This window comes from Pinus tabuliformis, chromosome 7, assembly GCF_031772625.1.
Source record: "Pinus tabuliformis cultivar Carrire ecotype Pingquan chromosome 7, CPIR1, whole genome shotgun sequence".
In the NCBI taxonomy this organism is placed as follows: domain Eukaryota; kingdom Viridiplantae; phylum Streptophyta; class Pinopsida; order Pinales; family Pinaceae; genus Pinus; species Pinus tabuliformis.
Window position 1 is genome coordinate 1473126276 of NC_142293.1, and position 24400 is coordinate 1473150675.

Below are 24400 nucleotides of genomic sequence, written 5' to 3' on the forward strand. Positions count from 1 at the left end.
ATTTTCATTTCATTGGATGTTAATCTCGGATAATATTGTAATTTTTTGTTGTTTAAAATACATTTTTGAATGCATAAACAGATTTAGTACCTTAAAAAACCTTTGAGCACTAGAATTTTATAGATCAAACAATTTCAACTCAAATTCCTAAAAATCTCTGCATTATTCTAAAAAACATCATTTCATTCGAGAGTTACACTATATATATATATATATATATATATATATATATATATAAAAGGCGAATATAGGTTGTTTTATTATTATTATTATTATTTTTTCTCGGTAAAAGCTAATTCTATTAAAAAAGTAAAAATATGTACAGAGAGGTTACATTTTGAGAGGAGGCCTCAGCCAATCCTCAGCTATAAAATCATGGATTTTGCAATATATCCCTTCACTCAGAATTACATAGAGGTCCTGCAGACAAGATGTAGCATAATTATGGATTTCTAGACCTACATTAACAGCCAGTAGCAAAAAATTTCCACTGTTGCCAAAATCAAATGACATAGTGTACCAGTCATTAACTTTTAACTTCCTACCCAGGGCCTTAAGAGCAAAAAAACAAAAGATAAGAGCAGGATGGCCACCCGGCCAAAAATTACTGTGCTGAACCGGCATGATTCGGGGACGGTGGCGCTTCCTCCCTTTCCGGACTGGGTGAAGCTACCCATGTGACGAAGCCTTCTTCATCCAGCACTGGTTCGCCGTTGGGATGAGTGACCAGGTGCAGTATTCCAGAGTGTCTGTAGGAGGGACCATAAGGTGGAGCATTAACCTAAGCTGGGGTTGAAATCGGAATCTGATCCTGAACCAGGGCGCTTTCCTGAACTGGATTCAGAGGCCGAGGTTGTTCAGGAGCCGGAGGATCTTCTTGCTGACGGTCCGCACGATAAACACGCCCGGACAAATCCCCAAGCAGTATACCTTCATCTTGAGAAGGTTCATTATCAGAGGGAACAGAGCTGGAGGGGCTACCTTCCTCTTCTGCAACAGAAACAGTGAAATTGATAGTAATAATAGGCCTGTTGACCTCACTCTGAAAAGAAAAACTGGAAGTCTGAAACGAGCTATTCGGACGAGCCCTCTCAGAATCTAACGACAGAGAAGATGGCGGAATTGAAGAAATAGGATTGACAGTCGGGGGAGCAGGATGAGCCCGACCTCCTCTATTACCATAATTGCTACCCCGCCGAGGAATTCCACACCTACGCATATTGCAAGCGGGCACAGCGAACTGATGAAGACAAATGGAGTACCAATGAACCAGAACAGAGGAAACTCTGTAAACCTCCCGACGTCTCTCGCTCCAAACACATATGACAATGCTCCAAGACAGGAACATCTCCCGCTCCAAACACATATAACAATGCTCCAAGACCGGAACATTAATGCCATGACCCGGTTGCAGTACCCAGAGCCCAAGCGCCGTCATGGTTGCCATGCTTGGGATTAACTCTAACCAGTTTCGAGACAGCTCCAAAGTTAATGCTACCACCTTGAGCCTATAAATCCCATCTACCTCCTGTACTAAACAGTACGCCCTGATGCCAGCAATGAAGCCAGCTGTCGGATCAGTGTGGCTTGTCATTGATACCTGGAAGAAGCACCCGCATCCGGGTAGGTTGTTTTTTATTATTATGTTACTTAATATAAACATTAAAATATCGTATTATGATTTTGAGAGTCAAAGTGAATGAAGGAGGGTTCATACTATGAGTGAGATTATGGATGTTTTATAATGTTTCTAATTAAAACTAACCAAATATTTGTATTCATTTTTGTCTTTAAATGTATATATCTAGGTCATATATTAATTTTTTATAAGTAATGTAATAATAATTGCATGAAGAGACACTTTATAGCTCAGTATAAGGGAGATGTTGTCGTTGGGCCAAGATATGTTGTCATGTAATATTATATTTAAAATATAATAAAATAATACTTACATTAACAAATTAAAAAATAGTACTGAAAAAACAATGTCCACTAAAATACTTCAATTTTTGCTTTCATTTTTACATGAACCTTTTATAGAGAGATACAATAATTGATAGTAAAATAAATTATTTTAACTTTTAGTATGTGAGAGATATGTAATTGCTTCACTATTACTTAGTATGAAGTTTGCATATGGCATAGAAAAATAATATTATCGATATTACATAGCATGTAAATTGTTTAATGTGGATTATAAGTACAATATTTCAATATGCATGTTAAAATATTTTAAGAGAGGAAGAGTAAAGAGTCTTTATTCCATCAACAAGTAATTAAACTTTTAATATAGAGTTGATATGTAATATTTTAAAAAATATTATAAACAAACAAACAACTCATATTTCAAAAAATATAATAACAAAAATAGTTCTCTAATATCCTATGAAGATATGTTTTCTCTTTTCAAATATGAGAGCACGTATTAAAATTTTATTGTGTAAAATTTATTTTAATTTTGGATCTACTAAGAATTGACAAGAATCAAATCTCTCCAAGTGCAAATCTTTTGTCAAGTTTCCAATCAATATTCTTATATTTTAAATATAATCGAAAATTAATATCAATAACAATTTTTTATAGTTTTTATTTATTTGTATAAAATTTTCATTCTTCGAATCACATTCCAATTTAGAAATGTAATAGAAAGTGAATATAAATAACTAATTATTTTTAATCATTTTTATTCATCTCCATATACAAGCTTTTAATTTTTCCCACTCATAAGCCTAGATGGAGATGCAATAGAAAGTGAACATAAATAATTGATTATTCCTATTCATTTGCATACATTGTTCATTTTTTCCATTCATGTTACCTATTGAAATGTAATGAAAAATAAATATAAGCAATCAATTATTTTTGTCATTTTTATTAATCTTTACAGAACTTTTTATTGAAATGTAATGTAATATTAGAAATTTTTATTGAAATGTAATGTAATATTAGAAATTTTTATTGAAATGTAATGTAATATTATCATATTAGAATGTAATAGAAAGTTATTAAATAACCATTTTTTTATTATTATTCATATTTATTTGTACAAGTTTTTCATTTCTTTCACTCATATTTTAATATTGAAATGTAATAGAAAGTGAATATAAATAATCAATTATTTTATATCACTTCAATTTATCTTAAGAAGTTTTTCATTTTTCTAGTGATATTCCCACATTGAAATATTATATTTTCCATTCCTATGTATATTGAAATGTAATGGGAAATAAAAAATCAAACAATTATTTTTATCATTTTTATCCATCCCCTTTTTCCCACTCATTCTCTGTTGAAATGTAACGACCGAGTTAACAATTATTTTATTTCTCATATTTTAATATTAAATATTGAATTATAGCAAATTTTTATGTTAAATGTTATACAAAATGAGTATAGAAAATCATTTTTTTATTGTTTTTATTCATTTTCAAATTTATTTTTTATAATGTAATTAAGTTAGTATTCAAATGCATGTGTTTAATATAATTTTATAGTTATTTTAGTTTAAATTTAATCCGAATAAAGAAAGTGAAAATACTTTGTGATGTATGCTTCCCATTCCATTGATATTGAGAATACCTACTAAATTCAATCATAATCATTACTTCCGCCTTGAAATATGCCTCTCATACAACATTTTCCCTATTAAATACATTTAAAAAGTTTGTCTTACCATTTCTCGTGATGTGTCTTGACATTTATAAAATATAATTTTTTTTTTGAAAACATTATTAATACCCTATAGCCATATTCCATCTTAGAATGGGGCCTATCAGTCTCTATGTATTCTCATACATAGCCATCTATTTTTTAGAATTTCTGGGATTTTCCCTGCTTAAGTTCAAGCTCAAGATCTAACTCTGACATGCTGCACTACTCTGCCTTTCCCATACTCCAACTCATAGTTCTCTAGTGTAGTTGATGACATCAACCAATATGCATTCAATTCCACCACCTCCTGATTAAGGAGTTCAAATTTAACAGTCACGCTTGCAAATTTTCGAAATGAAATGAAAACCATGGAGCACCTGCTAATCACTATTTCGATGGAAACAACAAAATAGAAGGGGGCCATTTGCTTAGCTCAAGGGATTCAATTCAATCCAGGTAGGGAGATGCATCATCTAATTGACTATAGATATCTTGACAAATGATGTGTGCCCATGTTCTACCAAGCCAAAAGAGTCCATCAATATGTAGTTTTTTCTTTTTCTTACAATCCAAAATAGATGTATCGTGAATAAGTTAGCTCCATAGGACTTGATTAGGGAATGTTGTTCTGGACTTCTACTCACCCTAATGCAGATTACCTCATTTACCATGGAATTTGGCAGAACTTGCAAGGTGCTCATCATGCCCCCTATTATTTCAATGCTTATCATTTTTGTTGCAGCTTCTTGACTATTTAAATTAACTTCTAGTGGTAGGATATCGACTTCCACACTTGTGACTTTTGGACTGTTACATATAACTTATTCAATCTCATTTGGGATCATTACCATACTCTTCACCTAAACTTAAACTTGGGACCAAAGCGATGAAACTTACTAACTTGTGATTATGATTCATGAACACGTATCAGAGGAAAACTAAAGGTATGGCACTAGACATTTACTTCATAATAAATGTTGTCACTCAAAATGTTTATTGTTGATTCAACTACTGGGAGTCTAACTAACTTATTTAGAGAGAAACCCCAATCCACTCATCAGCCTAAACATTCTTGGATTCCAATGTCTCATATTGGTGAAGAGAGTGCAAGACACTCAAATCACGAGGATCAACATTTTGATGATTCAATTGCATTGATACCTTACAAATCTAAGAAAAAAGTGGGTCATGGTACTCCAACTAAATCCAATCATAAATATTCCATAGCTCTTGCACCATGTTCTAAAATATCTCCACGTACGAGCTATTATAACGTAACACACTATTTTCATTATTTTGTAATCAACATAATTGTTAGCAATATCAAATCTCGTGACATGATTTGGATAAGAACCTCCATGTATTTTATAAGAAACTAAATATGTAGGTTTTCATCGTTACTAGTTGTAAATATGTTATTGATGCAATTCATATGACGATTGTGTGGAGTTTTAAAAGCTTCTTGAGTGAACATTCTATCCATTAAATATAATATAATATAATTTTTCCTTCAAAATTGAAATTACATTGTTTAATTTTAATGAACCAACTATTAAGATCCCAATTCCAAAGGAAGAACCAATTTTTTTTATGCTTCATTACCTTTATGGCCTAAGTGATTTAGGGTCTTAATATTTCCAAACGCTTCATTAGAAATGGTCGAATTGGGGTGACCTCTAAATGATAAATATTCAAGTCCAATAAGATTCCCAAAAGAACTTGGAAGAATATGCAAGGTGAAACATTTGTCAAATCTATTTCCTGGAGGCTTTTGTCAAATCTATTTCTTGGAGGTTTGTTAGATTTCCATTGAATTGAGAAGCGAGATCATTTCTGAATTGTTTCTTAACACTAAGTATTTCAAGGAGTGTACATCGCATAGTTCTCCAGGAAAAGTTTTGAATAGCGCATTGCTTATGTCAATATGTAGTAAGTGCTTCATTTTCATTATGGACATAGGAAGCTTGAAAGGGGATCACAGGTACTCAAATCTTGCAACTTGTGAGCGAGTTACAATGAGAAAAAGTCTTTGATGATTTTTGGTGAGAAAATGAAGAGTCACTAGAGAAATTTTGAGTTCTAAAATCAGTCTCCTAAAGAATATTATTCATTGAATAATAATGGAAATAATAAAATAATATTAGATTACATCATCACATTTTAGAGGGAAAAAAGAAAAAAAATATTTTTTCAACTCTTATTTACAAGTTATCTCCCTACAGTTTTACTCAAATTTCGAGCTAGAGCGCTTGCTATATGAATAATGTAGTTCGTCATCCAAAGAGTACCCTTGTTTCATACTTTTGATGGACCTTGCTACACAAAAAATTATAAATACATGAAAAAAATGATTGCAATCAGGTTTTACATGTATTTCTCAAATTTTTTGTAGCAGGGTCCATCAAAAGTATAAAATATGGGCACTCCTTGGATGAGAAATTAAATTTTGTATCCAATGAGTGCTCCCACTTGAATTTGAGTAAAACAGTAGGGAGATAAGTTGAAAATATGAGTTGAAAAGTAGTTTTTTTTTTTTTTTTTTTTTTTTTTTTTTTTTTTTTTTTTTTTTTTTTTTTTCGTACATTTTTACTCCAAAAATGGTGAATCATACCCCATGGTTGACATCATCATGATGAATCATATTGGTTCTTATAAAGCTGATTTTGGTTGTACACTTTTGTTTTGAGACCTATTTTTGACCTCAAAATTTCTCTAATTAACAACGAACGAAAGGAAATAAGTATACTTGATATTCACGTTCCCACGGTATTCTTAATTCATTTCCTTCCACCTCTGAAACTTTTAAATTCTTCTTGAGAATCCAGGAGGGCGGGGACGAATGTGTTCACTTATAACAGTCTAGAGATATGGTGCTTGCACCCTTAAATAGTTATCTTCAACTACAAAAAGTTGAAAATTCAAAATTCCACAAAAATGGAAACTATCTAATAAACATTTGAGATAGCTCCCAAATAGGAAGAAAATAATAAGTAGATTACTAAAGAAGGCAGATATATTAAATTGAAGTAGGAAGATATATCAAATCACGGAGCTCAATAGGTTTGAGATTTTTTAGAACTATCAGAAGGCGTAAGTAGATGATTGAAGTGAATGCAGGGGGATTAAAACGTTGAGACCCTTTGTAAATTTTGTGGAATTTATACTCCATTTTAAATTGAAATATTTACCAACCCTCTATCCATAATCATGAAGTGACTAAGCCAATAGTTTTAACACTCCTCAAATTGAAGAGTGGTTTTTTAATCTAATCATTATTTGTGAAGGGTGAATTTATTATGTAAACATCATTTTGGAAGAGAAAAAATTTAAACAAAATGTTCCTTGATGGGAAGTATAAAGGCTCAAAGTGTTAAAAGAATTTGATTGATGGGTAAAGAGAAATCCAAATTCCGTCCCTAGTCGTTGGTAAATTAATCCATGCTCAATGTCACCCAACAAATACATTCTTGGTCCTTCCTAATGTCACTTTCCATAAGCGACGTTTCACCACAATTACAGTCATGATTTTGCCACCCAATCTGCATCCAATTTTCACATCACCTATAATTATATATATTGTTATTAAGAGAAAAGAAGAATATGTGTGACCATTGACCAGACCTTTGCAATGATTGATCTCCTTGTTTTGTAGTCATCCCTCAATCACAACATTTCTTCACCTTCTTGATTTTCATTTCAAACATCATCATGATGAAGACGTCATTTCTCTTTATTTTCGTTTCCCCTTTCTTTTCACTTTAGCATTGTCGAGAGAGAAAAGTATGGTTTATATATATATATATATATATATATAAACCAATTTACACATTAAATAATATATATGGGAAAAAGTGTAATATATTACATTATAATTTACTCTAATATTTACCAACTTATATTTGTTTTAAACCTGGCTCTATCAAGTGCTAAGAGGGATCAAATATTTCCAGGTACAAACCATTCCTCAATTTTTGCACTAAAAAATAGATTTGCGCTTGTACATATTTGATACTATAGAGGCTTGACAAATCCAGGTTTAAGATGGATGTAGACTAGTTTAAATTATCTAAAATATTGTAACTTTCTTTTACATTTAAATTATACTTCGTTTTGTTTCTTCTTTTCTTATAATGGGCTACAACTTGTATATTTAAATAATTTGAAGTCAAGCAAATTATACATCCATATTATGCACTCATATTTCTAATAATCATTTAAATAATGAAATCATTAAGTAGGAATTAAATTTTAAAATATCATCAATGCTCATTATTTTTTACCTTGATATAATTTACCTCACACCCAAATTTTAACTATGATATATATTTGTGTAATTTATTGAAGCATTATTTTCCATTTAAAATATTATTATCATTAAACATGTTCTTTTTATCTAGAGAAAAACATTTCAAATCTATATATGTATGCATATTTATTTATTTTCCCTTTGTTAAAATTTACCTCAAAAAAAAGCATGTCATATATATATATATATAGTTTTTTCTTTATATATTTGAAATACTTATTCAAATTTATTTAGACAAAGTTTACCTCACATGAAATCATTTTAACTCATATCAATTTACTTACACACAAACACATTTTAACTATAATGTCAATTTACATAACTTTTACAGGAAACATTTTTGTTTTTTAAGTATTCTAATTTCATGCAACATTTCACATAATAAAAATTGATGCTTTATTCAATTTCACATTTTACCCAATAATCTTATATGATTTTTTACCTTACAAATAAAATTTATTCTAATATTTTTTGTGCAATACCCTCAAAGCTAAGTGGGATGAGGAATGAGGTGTTGGTAAGTTTTGTAGTTGGGTGAGGTTGTTGTTCCAATGTGAAGCAAAACAAAAGTTACAAACAAACAAATTTATTTCATTACTATAGGTTACAAATTATATAGTTCAAGAATTTTTTAAGAACAAGCATACCTTAATTGAAGATTTTGACTTCTTCGCTAAACGAACTTTACACTTTTTTGGTTTTCTTGAATTTAGTCCATGCTTTATTAGTCTTTGCAAGACTCTAGCAATCGATCTTCTTATTAACTGTTGGGTGAGCGCATGGAGTTGGGTTACACCTTTTGGCAAAGCGAGGGCATTTTTTGGTGGAAAAAGGATGCTTGATTGAGCAATTTTAAGTGCTCGATCAAGAAAATTTTAAGTTCTTGATGAAGCAATTTTTAAGAACTTAATCTAGTTGTTTAGGTGCTTAAAAATAACTTGATCGAGCATTTAAAAAGACCTTCGATCAAGCCATTTTTTAGCCTGAGTTAGAGGCTCGATCTAGAGTTATGGCTAGATCGAGCTATATGGTTCGATCGAGCCCTATGGCTTGACCGAGTGTTATTTCTTATTAAAAACCCTAGCCGCAACCTGCGTAAGTCATTTTTCTCAGAGCATGAGAAAAAAAGGAGTTCGACGAATATTTCTAAGCTCAACTGAGATGGAGGAACTCAATCCAGTTGTCCATTAACCCCACCAATGACCTAGTGGCTGAAGCCAAGATAGGCTTCCTGTCATTTTTTCCTCTTTTTTTTTTTGCAAAATAAAATAAATTGATTTGAAAAAATCCTACTATTCAAAAACTACAAAAACAAAATCACAAAACCCAGCAAGGAAACCCTTCAAAATGACATAAAGAACCTATAAAACCACCAAGAAAACCCTTGAAGACCAAAATTGATCCAGGTGGATGTTTGTGGCCACCCACCTATCCCACTTGGACCCCCACAACTGTCTCTTTCAGTTTTTCAGTTTCTTTAATTGTAGCACATTTACTATTTTTAGTAGTTTTTCTGGTCCTGAACTTCCGGAGCCGTTTTGAGGCCCTAAACGACGTTTTTTGGGAAATCTGGGAGCAACATGGTCCATGAACCAATGTTCCTCTCCACAAAGTTGTGGTCCTCAGATAGATCTTTCTAACGAGCTATTGTGCGTGTCAAACAGAGATCGTATGCCAAAGTTACGACCTCGGGAAGTTGATGTACCAATTTACCCGAAACGGGGCCCACATTTTGGTGTTTCATCTCCTAGGGTTAGGTTTTTCGATGTTTAGGGTTTTCCATTATTTCAAAACAATAAATAGGCCTTCGAACCTCATTGTAACATAGTTCAGAGTCATGTAGCCGCCACATCTCTCCTCAGAGATAAGCTACCATCACCCTAGCTGGTTTATTTCCATTTCTATTTGTAAGCATATTTCAGTATTTTACATTAATGAAATGAAGTATTATTTCTACTGCATCTCTATATTTATGGTTATATCTATCATTTATTGCATTCTTGTTTAAATCCGGATCAGTGGTATCAGAGCGATCTATTTTTTTCTTTGTTTTTCTTTGCATGTCCCCAACGAGGCTGGGATATAAGGAGTTATGGCTTGAACTGGTCGAACCTGTGCAAGACCAGCCTCGTAAATCCCAATGGTCTCCCATGGTAGATGAAAAGAAAGATGAGAGGGCAGGAGATCCTATCAAAATGTTGCTCGAAGAAGCCCTCAAGCGATAAAGGAAAATGATGATGGACAAATTTTCCCAGATCCTTCAACGCCTACCCAGGGGTGACACATCGGCTTCCAATAGCTACTTTGGAAACACCACACCCTTTAAGGTACAATTTAACATTGAAATCCCCATATTCGAGGGTCAGATAGATGTAGATGTTGTAGATAAATGGTTAAATCTTATAGAAGGTTATTTTTCTGTTCATGATTTTTCCAATCGGGAAAAGATTATTTTCGGTCTTCTCAAAGCACTCCTCCATGTCAAGGATTGGTGGGAAACCTACTATAAGCAGAAGGATGAAAGTACGAACTCGTTGTTTTCAGCTGCACCCACTTGGAATTCATTCTAGGATGCCATCAAGGAGCAGTACTACCCTGTCAAAAGCTATGAGGACAAATACATAAAGTGGACCACGCTGCGGCAAGGAAGGGACCAAGATGTACCGGAGTTCACAAACATTTTTCATACCCTTTGCACACAGTTGGGTATCAAGGATTCTGAGCTACATTTGGTACTCAAATACTGCAACTGTGATCCAAAATGGATCTTGAGTAAAACCTCTAAGTCTAAAAAGTCATCAAATGATATCACATCAGAAGAAAGCAAGCATTGTGTTCAGACCGTAGCCTTAAGAGAAATGTGATAGCGATTCCAAGCGAAACAACGTGAACCATTGATCGAGCGTGCAAATCAGTGGTCTAGATTAACTACCAAAATCGCATCACAATAAACTAATGGGAGGACTTAACACAGGCGTGAAGGCTTTCAGCAAGCCCGAGGTATTTATGAATTAAAAAGCGAAGGATTTGAGTTCTATGGTAAACGGTAATTTGGGCAGGCTACAGGCGATAAGTGGTATGGGAAGGGCTTCACCCGAATCCATACACTGGCCAACATGTAGCATGGCGTAGGAGAGAGAAAACCACCTTTTTTGGGTGGGTAATCCTCATACAAATGGGCCACCTGAAATGGCCGACAGCCGTCGGATTAACAAGCGTAGATCAATGGTGGAGCTTTAGAGTTCAATATCGCATTGATGTAATACAAAGGATGGACTTACCGAGAGCTTGAGGACTTGTGATATGTGATAGCCAACCGCGATATCGCATCGCAATATCGCATCACTGTAATACAAAGGATGGACTTATTGAGGGCTCGAGGACTTGTGATATGCAATCGCCGATCGCGATATTGCATTGTAATATCGCATCACAGCAGCGCATCGCGACAATACAAAGGAGCAGCACTATGCGACATGCGACATGCGATAAAGCAGACCCAAAAGGATTATAAACATAGTCTCATATTATATTTGAGTTCCAATAAAAAAATTTTGTTAGGATTTCTATGATTTCTGTGTATTTTTTTGTATTTTGATGATATCATATGTGGACCAAATATGCGTTATATCAGGGATTTATGCCGGAGGAAGGCCGAACGGTCGGTTTCCCTGCTGATCCTTTCGTTTCTAAAAGGAGTTCTTTGTGCCTTAAGCGTTTTGTTTTAACAAAATGTGTCCAACGCCGAAAAGGGAGGTGAACGGAAAAAGGCCAGAAGATAGAGAGCTCGAAGAGGGGAGGTGGATAGACAGGGCCGAGAGGCTTAAAAACCACTCAATGGCAGAACAAGGGAACACAAAGAGAGAAAAAAGGAAGCAAAAGACAGAGGGAAAACAGGAGAGGCTATGTACTCAACTAGACTCGAGGATTTCAAGTGAATCCATGTTGTTTTTGTCACTATTGTGTGGAGACTCTGTTTCAGCTTACACTTGTAATATTCTACTCTTAAAGACATAATATAGAGGTCGACACTAAAAGCTTGGACCAGGAGACATAGCCAGGGGGTCTGGTGAACTCCTTCATTATTTTAATTGTGTTGATGTATGCTTATTATGTTTTATAACTATTCATTCTCTATATTATTCACAATCTTTTCGATCCATTGCACTAAGTAATATAGGCATTTTCCTGCACATGAGTCTGCAAGTCCTTTTTCTTGATTGAAGATCTCATTATAGATCAAGTGGTATCAGAGAATTTGGTTTTGGTTTTGTTAAGGTTAGACAAGCTTGTGTTGTATTTTGAATGCTAACTAGATTAAAGCTCGGACTAGGAGAAGGAGAACTTGTTGAGGCTAATCCAGAGATTGGAAGAGTCTATTCTTAGAGGAGAATGGCAGAAGAATGTCCATTGGTATTAGAATCTCAATTAATAGAAAGTTTTATGACAATCTGAGCTATGGTGGAAGAGATGTATCTGGAGTTTAAGAAGGGTCAAGGTGAAAGCACTGCAACACCCAAACCAGACAAAGGAGCAGAGGAACCTTTTCTAGTTGCCCCTCTAGAGGCAAAGGAAAAGGAGGAATGCCTCCTCCACCATCTCCTCCATCATCATCCTCATCATCTTCTTCGCATAATACTAGCTCTTCTAAGAAGAAGAAGAAGACTTATTTAATCAAATTAGATGTGAAGTTTGATTTACCAATTTATGATGTAGAACTCAATGTAGAAAAGCTAGATAAATGGATAAGACAAATTGATGTATATTTCAGGGTACAGAACGTTGATTTGGAAATGAAGAAGATTCAGTTGGCTAGCCTTCGACTTGGAGGAACTGCACTAGTATGGTGGGAAGGCAAGACACAAGTTGATCTGCAAAAAATGGTAAAATCATTTCTACTTGGAATGAATTTGTTTCTGCTATCAAAAAGTAATTATATCCTTTAGCTTACATGAAGTAGGTAATGATGAGTTGGCAAACTCTTCGTCAGTTGAAGGGTCAAATTGTACAAAGTTATACTTAGGAATTCAGAAAGAGAGCTTTAACTCTAGGTATATCATTAGACTCCCCTGAGACTTTATTGAAGTATATAGGTGGTCTTCGTAGCTATTTAAAGCATACTATTCTCATGTTTAATCCCACTAGCTTAGATGATGTGTCAGTTCAAGCCACACATCTAGAAGCTAGAGGTAAGAATGTGAACCCAGAGGTTGGGGGATCATCTAAATATTTTGTAAGCAAGAGCAAGGAAAAGAAGAAACTGAAATGGAAGGAGAGGAAAGCAAACACTATAAAGAAGGATAAACCTTCATGCACTCATTGCAAGAAAGAAGGATATGATGAGGCACACCGCTGGTCTTTGCATCCAAAATGGAAACCTAAGAAGTTTGGTGGTAAGGAGAGAAAGAATGTTGCTGCTATTCAACAAGACGTGGGATCAAATTCCAGTGATGAAACAACAATTACAGCCACAGGTATCAAAGGTAAATATTCAGAAGCATCCATAAGTAATTCTTCATAATCTGTTGATAATGAAAATAATGAGAGGGAAAGAAATGAGCTTTTTCATATTAGAATAATTTCCAAGCATAATAAGATTGATACTTTATTTGATAGTGGATCACAAGTAAATTTGATTTCTAAAACAATTGTAAACAAGTTGGGATTACAAACAAAACCTCATGAGAAGCCATATCCATTAGGTCGGGTGTGTGATAGAAAAAAGCTACAAGTAACGAGACAATGTAAACTTAGGTTTGCTATTGGATCAACATTTGTAGATGAGGTTTAGTTAGATATATTTCCATTGGATATATCTGATATTGTTTTGGGAAGTCCATACTTGTATGATAGGAAATCTATTTTCTATAGAGCTGAAAATAAGTATCAACTCACTAAAGATGGAATAGAATATATTGTAAGAGCTCATAAACTCAAGGGTAACTATTCTCTCATAAACTCAGGATAGATGAAAAAAATTGTGAATTCAAGTAAGCAATTTTTACTAATGGTTGTAAAGGCAAAGGATCCTGAAAAATCCAATGCATTTGAAGGTTGTCATTCTAAACAGAAAGCTGATTTAGTTAAAGTTGTTTTAGAGTATGATGTTCTATTTCAAGAACCTAAAGGTCTGTCGCCCAAGCGAAATATAGAACATGATATTTATTTGCAGCAAGATGTTCCATTACCTAACATTGGAATGTATAGGTTGTTAGCTTTAGAGAATGCAGAGATAAAGAAGCAGGTACAGGAGTTGCTCGAAAAAAGGTTTATATGACCAAGCACATCACCATGTGGATCTCCAATCATGTTGGTGAGAAAGAAAGATGGTTCGTGGAGATTCAATGTGCATTGATTATAGAGCACTAAATAAAATAACGATCAAGAATCGTTATCCTCTTCCTCGTATTGATGATTTGTTAGATCAATTAAAAGAAGCAGTTTACTTTTCTAAGTTAGATTTACGAAGTGGCTATCATCAGGCCAGAGTTGCAGAAGAGGATGCATGGAAGGCTGCTTTCAAGACGAAGCAAGGACTTTATGAATGGTTGGTTATGCCTTTTGGCTTAACTAATGCTTCTGCTACATTTATGAGAGTCATGAATGATGTACTCAGACCTTTTATTGATGATTTTGTAATTGTTTATCTAGATGAAATTTTTGTTTTTAGTAAGACATGGGACGACCATGTAAAGCAGACTTTAGATGTTTTATAAAGAGAAAATCTCTATGTAAAACTATCAAAATGTGAATTTGGCAGAACATCTTTAAATTATTTGGGTTATGTTGTAGGGGGTAGTGAATTGAAGATAGATCCCTCTAAGGTTGAAGTCATTGTGAACTGACCTAAACCCAAATCTGCTACATAGGTTAGGAGTTTCCTAGGAACAACACAATACTGGAGAAAGCTTATTGCTAACTTTTCTTTGATTGCAGCTCCATTATATGCTTTAACAGGATTGAAACATGTGTTTAAGTGGGGAGGAAAATAGCAGAAAACCTTCGACACCTTAAAAGAGAAAATCAGTACAACACCAGTACTAGCACATATCTTACGTATATGCGTAACTTTCTTATATGTGTATATCTTCCGTATATGCATGTATTTTATATATGTGAATCTATAGTATATGCACAACTTCCATATATAGAAATTGCACGTATACGGAAATGTGCACATATAAGAAAGTTATGTATATACGGAAGATATGCATATATCTTCCGTATATGCGCAATTTTCATATACAGAAATTGTGCATATACGGAAATTGTGCATATACGGAAGATATGCGCATATCTTCAGTATATCCTTAACTTTCTTATATGTGCATATCTTCCGTATATGCACGTCGTTTATGTATCTTCATCGTATATGCGCAAATTCCATATACATAAATTGCACATATACGGAAATTGTGCATATACGAAAGATATGTGTAGATTCACATATATAAAAGACATGCATATACGAAGATATACACATATAAGAAAGTTACACATATACGAAAGATATGTGTATATATGGAAGATATGTGTAAGCGGTTGAGTATGATAGAGAGAGATACAATGGCGTCCATACAGTAGCCTAGGGCAAACGAAACAAGGGTATCAGTTTGGGGTTTTTCCATAAACTATGCAGAGTAGCTATGCAATTCCTCACCCTAAATGTGGTGGCAGAATGGTGGAATGTGAGGCAGGGTTACAGTAACAAAATGAGTCAGGGTTGCAAGTTTAGCTACACCATTGATTGCTATTGGAGCACATTTCCACCATTGAACAATTACCAAGAAAACCCTGATGCATCACATGGGTGCCCTGCTTCATCACATGAAGAGGGTGTCATGGAAAACCCCTACTAGCTCGGTTTATAATTTATAGGTGGGACAAAGGGGTCCGCAAGTAAACCAAGAGTGCCAGGTATCTCAAGTAAGCCAAATGTCCATGGAGGGGGTGCGTAGACATATATTTTAAGAAACATAAACATTAGCGCTAATTAATGAGGTCCTAAGTATGACCATATATCGTTTGAGGGGTTAACCAAAAATTATAACATGTATATCATAAAAAAAACATTGCAATATGTGAAACCATCGAATTATATCCACACTGAAATCTAACCTTAGCAAAGAGCTGTGTGAACCTAGGAGTAATCATGGTAGGTGTCAGATCGCGGTAGCAACATTAGCATAATTGTGAACCAATTATAAAAACACATAAAGTGGAGTCAATCTTACTTCCATAAGGCATATAGGTCAAACCTAAGATAGTTGCAGTAATTCTAGAAGAGGATGGGTGTATTTATGACAATAAAGGAGTTATTGTTATAGATAAGTTCATTTAGTCTAGAATGTTAATGCGAATAAATTAAGTTATGAATTGGAAAAAAAATTGGTTATGTTTCTTTATAGAGGGGAAATATGATAGTACAAGAGTTGTGCCTCCCAGTCAAAGAGATACAAAATGGATCTTTGCCTCATCCTCTTCAATCTATTGTATTCTGCAATATACTTCAATATGTCTGATCCAATTGTTTATCTTTTCTGCATTAGGTTCTTCGTTAAACATGGGGAAATCAAATTTTACATCCAACTTAAAAAAAGGATTTTTAGAAGAATCGCTATGCTGATTAGTAGAATGGTGGAAATAAGATGAAGAAGTGGAACATTCACTTGAAGGTGGAGATGGAGGCTCAAGAGGTTCTCCTCCATTTCGTTGATTTACTGAAGCATTGTCCTCTACTTTCTCTTTCTTCTTTTCCTTTTTTTGCCACTCTCTTCTCATATTCTACAAACAACTTATCTACCTTATTTTCCATGTTGTAGAAGGAATTTACAAAATCTTTCTCATTCCCACTAGAAGCATCATCATCTACCATTTTCCTTATTCATTTTGCATGTCCAATATCTGGGTCAAAAGACTTAAGTTTTCCTTCACCCTTTTTGAGCTTAGCCTTATTCATACTTGTAATTCACATCAGCAAGAAAATCACTTTGATACCAAACTTGATCTAGTATGCCTCTGATACCAGCAAGATCCAAGATCTTTTCTTTGGTTGATTTTAGCAAAATTGCATGCAAGATAATGTAAAAGACATGTACAAAAATACTTAAATAAAAAGAAATATAAAGGATACCATAAAGACAACACACACATAAATTTGACAATAGAGTTCATCCAATGTGGACTTCATCTCTGAGCCCTACTTCAATACAAGGGGAGGTCACTTCATTCATCTCAACAAAAATTAAAATGAGTACATGGAAAAATACATCATTATACCTCCAATCTTGGGATTGACTTGAAGTTTCGTTGCTCAAAACATAATAATCACAACACTAGCAGGTATGTCTCATCCTTTTAAGACTTTTGACTATAAACATAAGCCACTTTTGAAAGGTGCATTGTTGTCTCGAACGTCATGTCCAGTAATTAATAAAAAATGTGAGCTTTTGCCATGAGTCTGGATATCCACTGCTCATATGCAAAAATAAACCATTCCATTGAAATCCTTGTAAAATTATAGTTAAAATGAGTATCAACTCATCTATATTCTGCCATTGTCATACTTGGACCCCACTGAGAATCTTTAAGATTCCTCAATAGCATTTAAAAATAATATTCTAAGAATATTTTTGGGAATATTCCACCATAATATGATTTTTCAACATGCGTGGCCATGGCAAAGTTCCACCCACCTGATCATGGTTCCATTACCTTTGAATTTTGCCTGTTAGCCTCTGCTCACAGCTTTGCTCTGTGACCCCTCCATCGATTCGTTGATTAATGAAATTACAAGTTTATATACCACTATGTCGGTGGATATTCTAACATCCACCCCACTTAGCACATTGGTTGACATGGTTAAATAAAGTCATTGGTTGGTTGGGAGGTCGGGGCTTCCAACCTTTCCGACCCCATATTTATAACACAAACAACATACAATTGGACTGTCTATTGTAACGACCTTTACAACATGTCATATGTCTATTGCAATGCTAACAATCATGTGTTATATTAATAAATTTTGTTAAAACAAAATATAATCGTTGACTGTTATAGTTGGGTTGGAACTACGCATTTTGTCGTGTTGTCGTCGAACTATTTATTTTTGGTTATATTATATCATCGTTACACCATAAACCAGTTGTCGACATTCATTGTAATCATTTCCTATAATTGTGACCGCATATAAAAGCTATTGATAGACTTCCATATTAAATCAGTCAAATTGTCGTGCCATTTTTGGCCAAAATTTTGTCACTTTTTGTTGATCTGATTGCCAACCATTTGTATAACCGTTATATATATATATATATATATATATATATATATCATTTAAAACTCATGTTGTAATATATATATGTATTAAGCCAATTGCTAACCACTAAACAACTAACCACTGAACGAGTTTAAGTATATGTGTTTTGTTATAACATTTTCCATTTAATTTAAATTGTGGGCCATTGGTTAGATTTGTTTATCATTTAATTTAAAACTGTCCACTAAGTACATAACTGCCACAAAGTTTATTTGGTTGGATTGGACCAATAGGCCACCAACAGGGTGCTAAGTGGGACCATCTGATTGGGCCACATGGCTTCTTATTATTGGGCTACTTAATGCCACTAAATTTAGCAAGGTGCCACCATATTTTCTAGTGCTCCTAACTTTAACCCTAACTAATACCTTCACCACATTTAGCGAGACTATGCCAACTTTAGCTGTTAAGTTGGCTGGAGTGCAATTTTGGCTGAACATAAATTCTACATACGAACCCAAATTGACACTTCTTTTGCAGTATTGGAAAAATTACGACGAGTTCTCCAATCTAGTCTTAATTTCATTGCAATATGAGAACCTTTATTTTTGTGCCATTAGGGATCCACCTAGATCAATACCCTTTAATATTCCTAGATTTCCTATTAGCGAGCTTCTTAATCCTGAACTTGACATCTTCTAAAGAAAAAATATCTTCCTTTATAGGAGTATTTGTAATGTTTCCCATGGTGTCCGAGGAGTCATAAAGATTCTTAATATAGATATTCCGATCCTTCAAGAGGATCGAGTTATCTTCTTTCATTTTACGAACAAGAATATTCCTCCAAAACTTTATGGGCTCAACTTTAGAGAGGTGAAAAAGACACTCATGCCTCTTATTCATATAACACATTTTCTTCCTTTTCACAAGAGCTTTATACACTCTTATTTTTTCAAGTTCTATACCCTCGTTAGGTGCATATCTAATCACTTTCTTGACAAACTTACAATCCTTATCATACCAAGGATTGGAAGTTTTATCGTTCTTTTATATGATACCTCGGTAGAGAATTTGTTAATGGTAGTGGGGAGGGTTGTAGTAAAATTGTGGTAGATGTGATCATATTATCATTATATGTTAAGAGACCTAAATCCCTTATTAAATATTTTAAGAATAGATCCATTTTACTTTTGTCAAAATGAGTGTTCTTTTGGCTCTCACCTTTATTTTGCATGTGGTTGGTGTGCATATCAATATTTAGGGTCAAGAATAAAGGTTTGTGGTCAGAATCATGCTCATGGTCATCTAGGAGGTCAAAAATAACAATACAGTTGAGAACCCATGTATCAGATATCACATAGTCCATAACATTGCTTCCAAGCCCATGAACATAATTCATCTGGCCAAACGTGGGCCACTTATTAATCTTGTTACAAGTAATCAAGTCTTGGGAGTTGCAAAGCTTGATTAACTCGATACCAAATAAGTTATTGGTTATATCTTTTGAATTTACTAGCTAAGTCATAATCCTCAATAAATCACAAGGAATTAGGGTTAGTGTTATTACTTAGTAGAGTGTCTTGGTTGGCAGCAGTTCTAGCATTGAAGTCCCCAAGCATAAGGATAGTTGTAGTCTAACTTATACACAAAATGAAATTTTTCATAATTTGGTAGAGGTTTTTAAAAACTTGAGTTGAACTTGTCTAATCTGTAGAATTCTAGTGCCCTTGGGGTTTGTGATAGTACTTTCTCCCTTTATGTATTCAAAAATGTGTTTTAAACAAGTACTAAATCCGTCTAAGCATCCAAAAATGTTTTTTAAACAACAAAAAATCACACTCTTGTTTCAGATTGTTGTCTAGTGAAAATACCATTTTCTCACTACACAATTATATATATGTATATATATTGATATCCTACAAGAAAATCAAAATTTTAGTTAATAGAATTAATTTCTTTTTAATAAAAAAATTCTATTTTATTTAATTTTTAAATAGAATTAATACATTCCGTTTTAAAAAATATTGATAATAATTTAAAAAAAAATAATATAAATTATAAATTTATAGATAATCATATTGTAGGAAGTAAAAATATTATTATTATTTTCTTTTAAATTGAAAACATGCTATAAAATCTGTCAACCAAAAAAAAGTATAAAATACTTTATTGTTACCTATCAAAATCATAAGTAAAAAACCTTTTTATTTTAATATTTTTTATATTAATATAAAAAAACTTTAATAACCATAACCATTTCTATACATAATAGTTATCTTACATTTTTATTCTAAAATTATAAATAAATTTAATTGTATAATTCATATATACATATTGTAATGTAATATATTATTTCAATATATATATATATATATATATATATATATAACTAACTAACTTTATTGCCTATCATAATTAAAATATATATATTTTTCTTTATATTAATATAAAAAAACTTTAATAACCATAATCATTTCTATATATAATAATTATCTTATATTTTAATATAAAATTATAAATAATCTTAATCTAAAATTATAAATAAATTAAATTGTATAATTCATATAAAACATTTAATAACCATAATCATTTCCATATATATTATAATTATCTTACATTTTAATCTAAAATTATAAATACACTGATTGTATAATATATATGAAGGTCTGGTCATTGCTCCCATTTATTCTTATTTTCTCTAATTTGATGAGAAACAGGTGGCATGGAAAGGACTTAAAGTAAAAAGATGGAAAGGCCAGAACACGAATGGGGGCGGTTGACACTGAGCATCGAGTAATTGACCCACGACTTAAAGCATCACAGTCTCTTCACATGTGGAAAGTAAAGATGGAAAGGACGCAGGACGGATGGAATGGGTGAGGATGACGGACAACACAGTCTCTTCGCATGTGGAAAGTAAAGATGGAAAGGACGCAGGACGGATGGAGTGGGTGAGGATGACGGACAGATTGACAGGTTGTGCGACACTGACCATTGAAAGGGGAGCAGGTGGCATGGAAAAGGATGTAAAGTAAAGATGGGAAGGACACAAGACGAATGGGGGCGGTCGACACTGAGCATCGAGTAATTGACATAAAGCAACACAATGCCAAATCTTAGGAAGCCCCATGGGAGCGGCGAAGGGTTTCCCAGACCAAGCCTTAAATACATCTGCTCAGTGGCTAAAGCTGCTACAATTAAGGAGAATTGGTGATCCGGCGAATCCATTGGCGTGAGGTTTGTACGTAATGTCCATTGTAAGATCCATTGCTATACTTATTGGTTCCGGAAGTAGAGCTATTGTCTCATAGGATTCTTTGATGGCTTCAGGTTAAGCATTTCTTAGTGCAAGCTCTAACCACGGCGAGGTGGAAGCTGTGGTGGCCAGCATCCCAGCGAAAGAGTGTTGAAGGAAGGAGCTCGAGAAGTAAGTTGGTGATAGGTACAAAGAAGAAGAGCTATTGCCTCATAGGATTCTTTGATGGCTTCAGGTTAAGCATCTCTGTGTTGCTCCGGTTCAGGGTCATTTCTTAGTGCAAGCTCTACTAACCACGGGCGAGGTGGAAGCTCTGGTGGCCAGCATCCCAGCGAAAGAGCGTTGAAGGAAGGAGAGCTCCCCGGGCGAGGTGGAAGCTCTGGTGGCCAGCATCCCAGCGAAAGAGCGTTGAAGGAAGGAGAGCTGGAGAAGGAAGTTGGTGATAGGTACAAAGAAGAACGACTCTACATAGAGCACAGGTTTTGGACTCTACATAGAGCACAGGGTATTTTTGACCTGTTTCTTCTGTTCTACGCTTTTAAATGGTTGTTATTTCTTAAAAAATAATTTAAACTGCGTGTTTAACTTATCTTTCAAGGTTTTTTTTGTTTTTGTTTTTTTTCCACACAGGAAAAATCTTTTTCTATTAAAAATAAAGAAAGTACATGTATCATTGTTTTCGCTTAAAGCAGAGCTTGATATCAGAAAACATTCAGATCACAGGATCTTTGGGTTGAAAACTCAGAAAAAGTTTAAGATAGATAATAAAATAAGATAATTATATTTATGTTTAATTAATGATTACAAAATAGGTTTAGGAGATAATAAAATAAGATAATTATATTTATGTTTAATTAATGATTAAAAAATAGGTCCACGATAAAGGGATCGTGGACTAGGTTTAGGTTAAAGCGAAAATGATTCATCCTACGAATCAGGAGATCAAGGGCTATGAAAAGAGCCCTGCAGACAGAGATGAAAAATATGAAAAATAGTCATCCAGCCCAACAAAAAGGTGGAAATGTAAACATCCAGCAATCCAGAATAACGAGGGATGATGTTGAAATAGAGGGCTCTGCATACTGATATGTAGAAGATATCCAGCATTTAAAATAGTCCAGAGGCTGAGAGACAGAGCGCCCAGACCAGGAAAGGTCAGATCTTAAATCGGAATATGTCCTTTCCCCAGAAGGATGCCATTGCCAAAAGACTGGAAGAAGATCCAGTCAATCGCCGAAAAGCAGCCAGCCTTTGATATATTAAAAAATATATATTTGTTTTTCAATATTAATAAAAAAACAATTTTCAAACATTTGATTGGACCATAATTTGAGGGTTTTATTGCAACATTTGCATAATATAATGCCACTTGGATAACTGACTCAATTGATTAGTTAATGCCAAAACAAAACTATAAGATGATTTGTCTATCACCTATTATTAATTTAGCATTCAACAATGTAACCTATAATTATTTATGCAATTTGAGCACAATTTCTAACTTGAGTTCGAGGAGCTAAGCTGACCTACAAAACAAATTATAATCTAATTGAATTTTATTATTTTTATTACTTTCAACTTTTTATTATTAATTGAGCCAAGAATTAAATGTTTACACTACAATATCTCCACCATACTCGACTCTATATTGCTTTTAACCTTTTATTATTTTTTAATTGAGTCAACATGTAAATGTTAAATTTTGAACATTTACACCTACACATCTACCTCTATATCAATTTTTAATTAGAGCCGACATTGACATTAGATTAAATTTGTTAGATGTTAAACATTTACGCTTGACATCTACTCATATTGGGTTGTAGAGCGCCTCTCAACACAATAAGGGCACACCTTAGAAAGAAATATGACATAAAGACATACACATACTTTGATAGATAAAGCTATAGTGATAGAATAAGTGGAATTATCAATTATATAAAAAGGTAAAATCTATAAGAATAGATTTCCCATTTTAAGTAACATTGATTTTAATAGGTAGTTATTCTCTATTCATTTTTAGTAACATTGATTTAATCGGTTTATTCTTTGTTAGCATGTTTATATAACACATCATTTAAAGAACTTCTTATTTAATGCAGCATTCATTTAAAGAATCCTTTATTTAATGATAAGAAAGACATATTTCCCATTTAGTTATGTCTTTTTTCCTTTATAATTAAATTTATTAATTAAAAAATGTCATATGAACAAGTATTGTATAAAATGATTTATCCATTTTTGGGAATGTGGTATTGATCAGGCATGGTATTGTAGTAAAGCTTATTCACAAATTAAGAATCTCCATCATTTAGGGGTTTTCTATTTTGGACGGGCACATTTTTAAATTACACCTTTTTTCTATCATTCGCCTAAAAGTTATGGAAACAATTAGAGATAATGTTTCTTTAGCTGCCAATATAATGAAAATAGATAGAGATAAAACATATTTCGTCTCTTTAAATTTTCATTGCAAGCCCTAGTTCACCTTGAAAAAATTAGTCGTTGGTGAGATTTGCTTCCAATCGCCCCCCCTTCCCCCCCCCCCCCTTCCCCCCCCCCCAATTTTCAGAATGGTTCATAACTTGTTCCAAGCCCTAATTCACCTTGAAAAAATTGTTTGCACATAGCAAAATGTAGGTGGGATTTTCATTTGCTTCTAATAAACCCCCAATTTCCAGGAATGACATTGGTTAGGGGCTATTTCGCCCTTGGCTATGGTTGAATTCGTCCTAGATTTTAGGGGTTTACTTGCATTTACTGTCTAATTCCCTCATATAAATGTCTACGATATCTACACTCATAAAAAATCCATCCAAATCACCAGCACATAGTTAAGGGAGGAGCTCCTCGCAAGAGGACACTTGGGTAGCAAACAGAGTGTAGCAACTCCGTGATCGATTGAGCCTTCACAGTGGTTGTTCGATGT

At 33.7% G+C, this 24400-nt stretch overlaps 1 protein-coding gene across 6 annotated transcripts in view; it reads left to right on the forward strand.

The window, feature by feature from the left end:
• Positions 1-21311: 21311 nt before the first annotated feature.
• LOC149253371 (disease resistance protein RPV1-like) overlaps positions 21312-24400 on the forward strand; it is a 60710-nt gene continuing 57621 nt past the window's right edge. The window contains exons 1-2 of one of the 6 annotated variants that reach the window (XM_089459894.1): positions 21312-21452; positions 21546-21950. The gene's annotated coding sequence lies outside the window, so the exon portion shown is untranslated. Of the gene's footprint in view, positions 21951-24400 lie in introns of all 6 variants that reach the window. The other 5 variants (XM_089459897.1, XM_089459898.1, XM_089459896.1 and 2 more) reach the window with 5 other exon arrangements.